This window comes from Pezoporus wallicus, unplaced genomic scaffold (genome assembly GCF_028554395.1).
Source record: "Pezoporus wallicus isolate ANWC-B61680 ecotype Strahan unplaced genomic scaffold, APGP_CSIRO_Pwel_v1 contig_4131, whole genome shotgun sequence".
Lineage (NCBI taxonomy): Eukaryota > Metazoa > Chordata > Aves > Psittaciformes > Psittacidae > Pezoporus > Pezoporus wallicus.
In genome coordinates, this window is record NW_026641950.1 from 1,802,312 (window position 1) to 1,812,001 (window position 9,690).

Genomic DNA, 9,690 nt, shown 5'->3' on the forward strand with positions numbered 1-9,690 from the left:
TTATATTAAAGGTCACAATCAAAGAAATACTTTGGACTCATAGTACTAGTTAGTGAAAGATAAATCACCGCTTTACCAAAAAGTGCTCTTTATGTGTATATATATTCACACACATATATACACACACACAAATATTGAACACAGACTCACAAACAAAATATTTATACTTAACTACCATTTTATTTTTCCTTACTGCATTTGGTCTGTACCTAAAGTAATCACCCTGGGAAAAAGTACACTGGTTTCACACCACTCTAAGTGGCAAAAGTTTGGCTACCAACATTACATGCTGAATATATATTTACTTATTTAACAGCTAATCAGACAAAATTTTCAGAAAAATTAAAGTAGAAAGAAGCAGAACACAAGAAGAACTGATTCCAGTGCTATTTAGCTATTGAATTGCTTCTCAGCCTTTTGGCTAAGATCAAGTGTAGTATCTGTTTGTATCAGTTTAATATCTGATATGTCCTCAATTAGAGAACTTTATATTAAATGGAATTTTGGCACTGGGAGTTGGATCTGGAGCTTCCTTTTTTTTTTTTTTTTTAATTTAAGCCATTATCCATCATATTTGAAAAATCATGGCAGTCAGGTGAAGTTCCTGACGACTGGAAAAAGGGAAATATAACCCCCATTTTCAAGAAGGGGAAAATTCAAGAAGGGAATTACAGAACACTCAGTCCCACCTTTGTGCCTGGCAAAATATTGGAGAAGATTCTCCTGGAAGGCATGCTAAGGCACATGAAAAACATCAAGGTGCTTGGTGACAGCCAGCATGGCTTCACTAAGGGGAAATCCTGCCTGACCAATTTGGTGGCCTTCTATGAGGGAAATACAGAACCGATGGACAGGGATAGATCAGTTGATGTCATCTGCCTGGACTTGTGCAAAGCAGTCGACACTGTCCCACACGTCATCCTTGTCTCTAAATTGGAGAGACATCAATTTGATGGATGGACCACTCGGTGGATAAAGAACTGGCTGGATGGCCGCACGCAAAGAGTTGTGGTCAATGGCTCAATATCCGGCTGGAGAACAGTAACGAGTGGTGTTCCTCAGAGATTGGTGTTGGGGCCAGTCTCGTTCAACATCTTCATCGCTGACATGGACACGGGATTGAGTGCACCCCCAGCAAGTTTGCCGATGACACCAAGCTGTGTGGTTTGGTTGATACCCTGGAGGGAAGGAATGCCATCCAGAGGGACCTTGACACGCTTGTGAGGTGGGCTGATGCCAACCTCATGAAGTTTAACCATGACAAGTGCAAGGTCCTACACCTGGGCTGGAGCAATCCCAGGCACAGCTACAGGCTGGGCAGAGAAGAGATTCAGAGCAGCCCTGCAGAGAAGGACTTGGGGGTGTTGATCGATGAGAAAATGAACGAGCCGGCAGTGTGCGTTCGCAGCCCAGAAAGCCAACTGTATCCTGGGCTGCATCAAGAGGATCGTGACCAGCAGGTTGAAGGAGGTGATCCTGCCCCTCTACTCTGCTCTCGTGAGACCTCACCTGGAGTATTGTGTGCAGTTCTGGTGTCCTCAACATAAAAAGAACATAAAACCGTTGGAACAAGTCCAGAGAAGGCCCACAAGGATGATCAGGGGACTGGAGCACCTCCTGTATGAAGACAGGCTGAGAAAGTTGAGGCTGTTCAGCCTGGAGAAGAGAAAGCTGCATGGAGACCTCATAGCAGCCTTCCAGTATCTGAAGGGGGGCTATAGGGATGCTGGGGAGGGCCTCTTCGTTAAGGACTGTAGTGGTAGGACAAGGGGTAATGGGTTCAAACGTAAACAGGGGAAGTCTAGATTGGGTATAAGGAAGAAAATTTTTACTGCAAGGGTGGTGAGGCACTGGAATGGGTTGCCCAGAGAAGTTGTGAATGCTCCATCTCTGGCGATGCTCAAGGCCAGGTTGGACAGAGCCTTGGGTGACATGATTTAGTGGGAAGTGTCCCTGCCCAAGGCAGGGGGGTTGGAACTAGATGATCTTAAGGTCCTTTCCAACCCTAACTATTCTATGATTCTATGAATGAATCTCAGTATTTAATGTACATGAAATATCAATAACTGAACGGGAATGATCTTTCTTATATGTTTTAGTTTCCAAACCAGACAAGCAGTGTTCTATGCAATCACTGCAACATAATTTGAAACTGTTGGGGGAAAAAGAAAATAAATCCAGTTGTGTGGATTTTGTTGGGATGTTCTAAAATAAGGATTTGCTCCCATGGCTGTATTCCCTGATAGATGAAAATAAAAATTAAGCAACAAATTTCTGCAAAGTTCTTGCTCTAAACATTAAGCAAAATTTTATGAACAGTCTGACAGTACAGCAGTGTATCAGCAATTTTAATAAAGACATCCAAATACTGACATGGTAAAAAATAACACTTTTTTTTTTAACTTATAAGGTTGGTCCTAAAATTAGTCAAGAGGAGATAAAAAAAATAAATACTGCTGCTGATACACAAAGTTACATAATAAAATGTAAATTTAAAAAAACAAACCAAAGCTGTTACTTTCAGGAGTATTAGTCAAACAAACATTTTTGAAGGTAGATAAATTTTGCTTCAGACTTTAAGGGCCACATTACAGATCTTTCACTAGTGCTTTTTTTGCTTCCACAGATATATGCAGAATAATGCTTTGGGTCTTTTTCAGTGTACTGAAGCCTCTGACCAAGGGCAGAGTCCTGGCACTCAGTGTGATTTCATGCACACTCTTCGTCGCTGAAGAGCATGAAGTCCAAGAATTTTTATCAATGCTCTCAGTGTTCCCTATAAAAAAAAACTTCATTAAAATAACATTATATTAAGATTACAAGACTTTCCATGCAAAGCCAGGATACCTTCTTCATCTCACCCTTAGGCATTTGCCTGGCCAGTCCCAGCAGCTCCAGCTCTTCCACTGGTGCATATGGAGGCACTCAGTGCAGTGCTTTGCTCATCTTGTGCTGAAGACACCAGTCCTATTCTCCACTCCAGAGCCCTTATTCAAAGTGTCCTCATCCTAGTCCCAGTCTCCTTCTTCAGGCTGCAGGAGCTCGCCAAGGACTCACTCCCTTGAGATCACGTGGGGACAAACGGTTTGAGACACCATCCCTGCGCTCAGCCCAGCCCACTGTGGCCACTGTTAGAACTGGGAGAAAACCCCATGAGAGGAAACTCAGGCTCCTCATAGGCAACACTGCTGGTGAAATCCAAGCATTCTCTACTATAACTATGGGTGAGCATTCAAACTGCAGTTTTCCAATGGCACACAAATTGGCGAAACACAAGGGTGGCAGAAAGCACAGAAAGCTCCTCTTTACTAAATGCCTTGCTCCAAAGCAGAGGGATGTTTGAGCTTTTCAAAGAATAAAGTACCAGAAATTTCCTTTGTTCTCTTATATAGGGTTAAAAGGTTATTTCTGCTGCTTTTCAAACCTGCTTACTGAAAATAACCAGAACTTTTTTGAAAGGAACTTCAAGAGAAAGAGACAATAAAAAGAATGAAATCTGCTGCAGCAAATCCCCATTAGGGAAAATTTGAACCCATGTACTTAAAATATAGCAAGCTGAAACATTTTTTTCACAATATAAATTATACCTAATACAAAATGTCACACAACCCAACATCTATGCACATGTTCCAGCATCTATGTTGAACAGCACTCAAGGACAGCACGAGTCTGGCTTTGGCTCTCTCTTTAGTACTCCAGGGCCAGGACAGGGGTATTGCCATGACCCTAGACAAGGCTACAGCTGTTGGAGAAAAGCCTTAAACAACATATTACTATGCAATAACACCAGCAAGAAATTTGTGGATGTCCTCAGATCAATATTCTTCTGCCCACCAGCATTTCTCATGAGTAAGTAATTCTAGGTGTTCCTCACAACTCTGAGAGGAAGATTTCTGGAGAACCAGAAAAGCAGGTTGTAACACCAGGGCCACTTTTAGTATGTAAATGGCAGACATTACATACATGTTGAAAGAATGATTCAAAAAGAAAATGCACATAGAATCATAGAATAGAATCATAGAATAATTAGGGTTGAAAAGGATCTTAAGATCATCTAGTTCCAACCCCCCTGCCGTGGGCAGGGACACCTTAAGCTAAATCATATCACCCAAGGCCTTGTCCAACCTGGTCTTGAGCACTGCCAGGGATGGAGCATTCACAACCTCCCTGGGCAACCTATTCTAGTGCCTCACCACCCTAACAGGAAAGAATTTCCTCCTTATAGCCAATCTAAACTTCCCCTGTTTAAGTTTTTACCCGTTACCCCTTGTCCTATCACTACAGTCTCCAATGAAGAGTCCCTCCCCAGCATCCCTATAGGCCCCCTTCAGATACTGGAAGGCTGCTATGAGGTCTCCAAGCAGCCTTCTCTTCTCCAGGCTGAACAGCCTCTACTTCCTCAGCCTGCCTTCATATGGGGCCCAGAATGCTCCAGTCCCCCGATCATCCTCGTGGGCCAACTCTGGACTTGTTCCAACAGTTCCATGTCCTTTTTACGTTGAGGACACCAGAACTGCACACAATACTCCAAGTGAGGTCTCACAAGAGCAGAGATCACCTCCTTCAACCTGCTGGTCACACTCCTCTTGATGCAGCACAGGATATGGGTGGCTTTCGGGGCTGCGAGCGCACACTACTGGCCCATGTTCATTTCCTCATCAACCAACACCCCCAAGTCCTTCTCTGCAGGGCTGCTCTGAATCTCTTCTCTGCCAAACCTGTAGCTGTGCCTGAGATTGCTCTAGCCCAGGTGTAGGACCTTGAACTTGGCATGGTTAAACTTCATGAGGTTGGCATCAGCCCACCTCACAAGTGTGTCAAGGTCCCTCTGGATGGCATTCCTTCCCTCCAGGGTATCAACCAAACCACACAGCTTGGTGTCATCAGCAAACTTGCTGAGGGCGCACTCAATCCCACTGTCCATGTCAGCAACGAACATGTTGAACAAGACCGGTCCCAACACCAATCCCTGAGGGACACCACTCGTTACTGGTCTCCAGCTGGACATTGAAACATTGACCACAACTCTTTGCATGCGGCCATCCAGCCAGTTCTTTATCCACCGAGTGGTCCATCCATCAAATTGATGTCTCTCCAATTTAGAGACAAGGATGTCGTGTGGGACAGTGTCGAACGCTTTGCACAAGTCCAGGCAGATGACATCAACTGATCTATCCCTGTCCATCGGTTCTGTATTTCCCTCATAGAAGGCCACCAAATTGGTCAGGCAGGATTTCCCCTTACTGAAGCCAGGCTGGCTGTCACCAAGCACCTTGTTGATTATCTTGTGCCTTAGCATGCCTTCCAGGAGAATCTGCTCCAAGATTTTACCAGGCACAGAGGTGAGACTGACTGCTCTGTAGTTCCCCGGGTCATCCATTTTCCCCTTCTTGAAAATGGGGGTTACATTTCCCTTTTTCCAGTCGTCAGGAACTTCACCTGACTGCCATGATTTTTCAAATATGATGGCCAGCGGCTTTGCAACTTCATTTGCCAGCTCCTTCAGGACCCGCAGATGGATCTCATCAGGTCCCATGGATTTGTGCACGTTCAGATTTTTAAGATGGTCTTGAACCAGTTCCTCTCCTACAGTGGGCCCAAGGTCTTCATTCTCACAGTCCCTGCATCTGCCTTCCAAGACTTGGGTGGTTTGGTCAGAGCCTTTGCCAGTGAAGACGGAGGCAAAGAAGTCATTCAGAACCTCAGCCTTCTCCAAATCCTGTGTAGCCAGTTCTCCTGAGAGCTTCCTGAGGGGGCCTACATTCTCCCTAGTCTGTTTTTTATTTGCTACATACCTGTAGAATCCCTTCCTGTTATCTTTAATACCTCTAGCTAAGTTTAATTCTAACTGGGCCTTAGCTTTCCTAACCTGGTCCCTAGCTTCCCGGACAACAGCCCTGTACTCTTCCCATGCCACCTGTCCTTGCTTCCACTTTTTATAAGCCTCTTTTTTCATTTGAATTTTCCTCAGCAGCTCCTTATCCATCCAAGGAGGTCTCCTGGCCCTCCTGCTGCACTTCCTTCTGGTTCGGTTGCAACACTCCTGAGGTTGTAGCACGTGATCCTTGAATATCAGCCAACAGTCTTGGGCCCCCCTGCCCTCTAGGGCTATATCCCATGGAACCTTACTAAGCAGGTTCCTGAAGAGGCCAAAGTCTGCTCTTTTGAAGTCCAGGGCACTGAGCTTGCTGCACGCTTTTCTCACTGTCCTGAGGATCTCAAATTCAACCATCTCATGATCGTTGCATCCAAGGCTGCCCTGGAGTGTCATGTTTCCAACCAGCCCTTCCCTGTTGGTGAGCACAAGGTCAAGCATGGCACCTCTCCTTGTCGGCGCCTCTATTACTTGCAGAAGGAAGTTGTCTTCCACACAATCGAGGAACCTCCTGGATTGCTTGTGCCGGGCCGTACCGTCCTTCCAACAGATGTCAGGGTGGTTGAAGTCCCCCATGAGAACAAGGGCCTGTGAGCGTGAGGCTTTCGCTATCTGTCTATGGAGTGCTTCATCTGCAGGTTCTCCTTTATCAGGCGGTCTGTAGCAGATCCCCACAGTAATGTCTCCCATAGCTGTTCTCCCTTTAGCCCTGAACCACAAACTCTCCCTTAACTGGTCACCTGCCTTCAGACAGAGTTCCATACTCTCCAGCCTATCCCTAACATAATGGGCAACTCCCCCTCCCCGCCTGCCAGGCCTGTCTTTTCTAAAGAGCCTGTAACCTTCTATTCCAACACTCCAGTTACAGGAGCCATCCCACCATGTTTCTGTGATGCCTATTATATCATACCCCTGTAGTTGTGCACATATCTTTAATTCCTCTTGTTTGTTCCCCATGCTACCGGCATTTGTATAGAGGCATCTGAGCCAAGCTCCAAATGAAGCCAGCTCACTGGCTGGAGCGGCTGGAATATCTCTACATTGCTCCGAGCATTTATTATAGGTGCTGGCAACTGACTGGGTGTGTTGGGATGGAATGATGCCCCCCTCCCCCAACACATCTAGTTTAAAGCCTCCTGGACCAGTCTGGCAAGCCTCCTACCAAAACTGCTCTTTAGAGCAGCTCCACCAGCCCCCACTAGACCTGGCCTACAAACTTGGGTCCCGTGTTCAAGACGCCCAAACCCCTGACTATGACACCACCCTTTTAACCAGTTATTAACCTGGCCAATCCTCCTAGCTTTTTTTAGGTCCTCCCCTGTATCCTGGAGAATTGATGAAAAGACATCTGAGCTCCAGAGCCTCTAACCACCTCTCCCAGGGCTCTGTAGTCCTTCTTTATGTTCCCCAGGCTACTACTGTCTATATCCCTAGCACCCACATGTGTCACTAGAAGCAGGTGATAGTCCGTGGGACTTACTAGAGCAGGCAGCCTGTTTGCAACACCCCTGATCCGTGCCCCTGGTAGGCAACACACCTTCCTTGAGACCGGGTCAGGCCGACAGACCAGTGCTTCTGTCCCTTTCAGTGTAGAGTCCCCTACTACAATGACCCATCACTTTTTCCTGGCAGCACCAGCAGAGATCTTCTTTACCATTGCATCAGCCGACTGTTTCTGGCACGAGTGCCTTTCCTCATTAGCCTCCGACAGGACAGCAAAGCAGTTCTGCGTGGGGACAACAGATGTAGGAGGAAGCCCCTTGCTTTTGATTGTCCTTTTCCTTCTTTTTTTTTTGTTGTTTTGTTTTTGTCACTAATTCCCAGCTTCCCGGGTTAACGGCCTCCTTCTTTCCTTCATGAGCTAGAGGTGAAGCTCGAGTCCCCTGCACAGTTTGGGCCTGGAGCAAGCATTCCTGCTTCCTCTCAGCTTCCCTGATATCTCGCAGCCCATTAACAGCATCCCGCAGCTCAGCCCCTGCTGCAGGAGGACCTCCACCAGGGAGCACCGAGTGCAGCCCTGCCCATTGTGCACCCTCCCCTCACCAGTCCAGTGCAGGCACTCTCTGCACCCCGAGCTCTGCACTGCAGCCTCCCCTCTCACCGGCTCTGTCTGGGTGCCTACACTGCCATCGCCGGGGCAGCCAGAGCAGAGTTCCCGGACCGGGCCCTGGTCGTAAGGCGAGTGCTCACCATCCCGCCCGCCTGCCCGCGCAAACTGCCTCGCCGCGCTCCAGACCGCTTGCGCTCCCCGGGGCAGGTTTTTACCCACTGAGGGCTGGTGCCGCTGCTTCAGGCTCCGCCCCCTGTGAGTCAGCTGCTCGCTCTCGTCAGCTGAGCTGCCGGCTCCTGGGCAGGTCCTGTCGAAGACTTGAGGGTCCCTGTTTGGCTCTTCTCGCTCGTAATAAAAACAGTGAGCCAAAGCACAAGCCTTCCCTGCGGAGTGAAGATTAACAGTCTTTCCCATAATCGGGGCTTTCTATAGACTTTTTTCCTGGGTTAAAAAACAGATCATAAAATAAATCAGAGAAGACAGAGAAAATACCTAACTTACTATAAGATGTACACAAGTCTTTTTATTTAAAATGTGAGAAGAAACTACAATGTTCTTCACTGGTATCATCAATACCTCTACTTGATGCTTCTGTGCACTTAGTGCAATGAGAAGTTGTGCCTCTTAATAAAACTGTAACTTTCTCAAAAAAAGTCCACTGAAAACCCGATATATGAAAAGTCTTCCATCCTTCATACAAACTACGGGCCTTCTTTAGTTCTTGTCATAATCATAAGGGGTTTTGCTTTATCTTCTGTGGAACAAGAAGTTTTCATTTCCAGATTTCATAACATTTACAAAACTATCCCCTCTCAGTATTACCATCTGTAAAAAGGAAATAGTTGAATTCCACTGTGCCTTCAGAAGACTACAAGAAAAGCTGAGTATGCAAAATTAAGGTATAAACCAACTTTTAGCTGTTTGTCTTGAAATTTAAAACTGAGAATAGGATGTTGGGGCTGACCTGTAGATAAAATGTTGTTGTGAGCTTTCCAGGCAGGGGAAAATAGTAGATTAAAATATGTATTTACTACATAGATGAGCTTTTTTTTTTAATTGTAAGATTATACTGGTAGTTATTTTAACCTAATCTAAACAGTCTTTCATTCATTTTTAGTGGGAATTTACAAATGCTGCAAACTTGCTGTGTCTTGGTCCAAAGCAACTTAAAATGGTTGAGTTACTACAGAAAATACTCAAAACAAGGTTCATAATGAATGTTCTAAGGGAATGCTGGCTTTGGTGGTGACACTGACTACCTCTGTAATAACGTATTTCAAATGATTTAGCTAAGTGCTTCAAAGAACACAAGAAAATATAATTTTTGAAGTGCTGGTTCACCTGAATGTTTTAGATGAACATAGCTTCCAAAGCATTTTAGATAGCTCTCCTTCCCAGAATGAGATGGCCAAAGAATTTGACACATAGAAAGCCTGACTCTTCCTTTATATGCACCATGCACAGTATAACAGTGTTGATTTCAGTGCTGCTACTCCCATGTTTTAAGAGTGTACATGAGAGGAGAGTCAGGCTCAGCATGTGTACCATCCTACCAGCATGCTTTTATTCCTGTCCACCATCCTGTCTATATACGAGCTGCTGTCTCATAGTTCTCAGAGGTCCACTGAATTTTGAATCAAAATGATGTGATTGTGCTGCTGCCTTTGCATGTTCTTGCACCTTCTAAGTTTAAATGAAAACAGCACTCACCCACCAGAAAGAAAGGCAGCAGCATTTTTCAGACATGAAAAGCAGAATGAATCCA

The 9,690-nt window shown here is 45.7% G+C and overlaps 1 non-coding gene across 1 annotated transcript; it reads left to right on the plus strand.

Moving 5' to 3' along the window:
* Positions 1-401: 401 nt before the first annotated feature.
* On the plus strand, positions 402-587 carry LOC130608398 (U2 spliceosomal RNA). The gene has a single exon (XR_008974531.1). It is a non-coding gene; the product is annotated as a U2 spliceosomal RNA (small nuclear RNA).
* Positions 588-9,690: the final 9,103 nt, after the last annotated feature.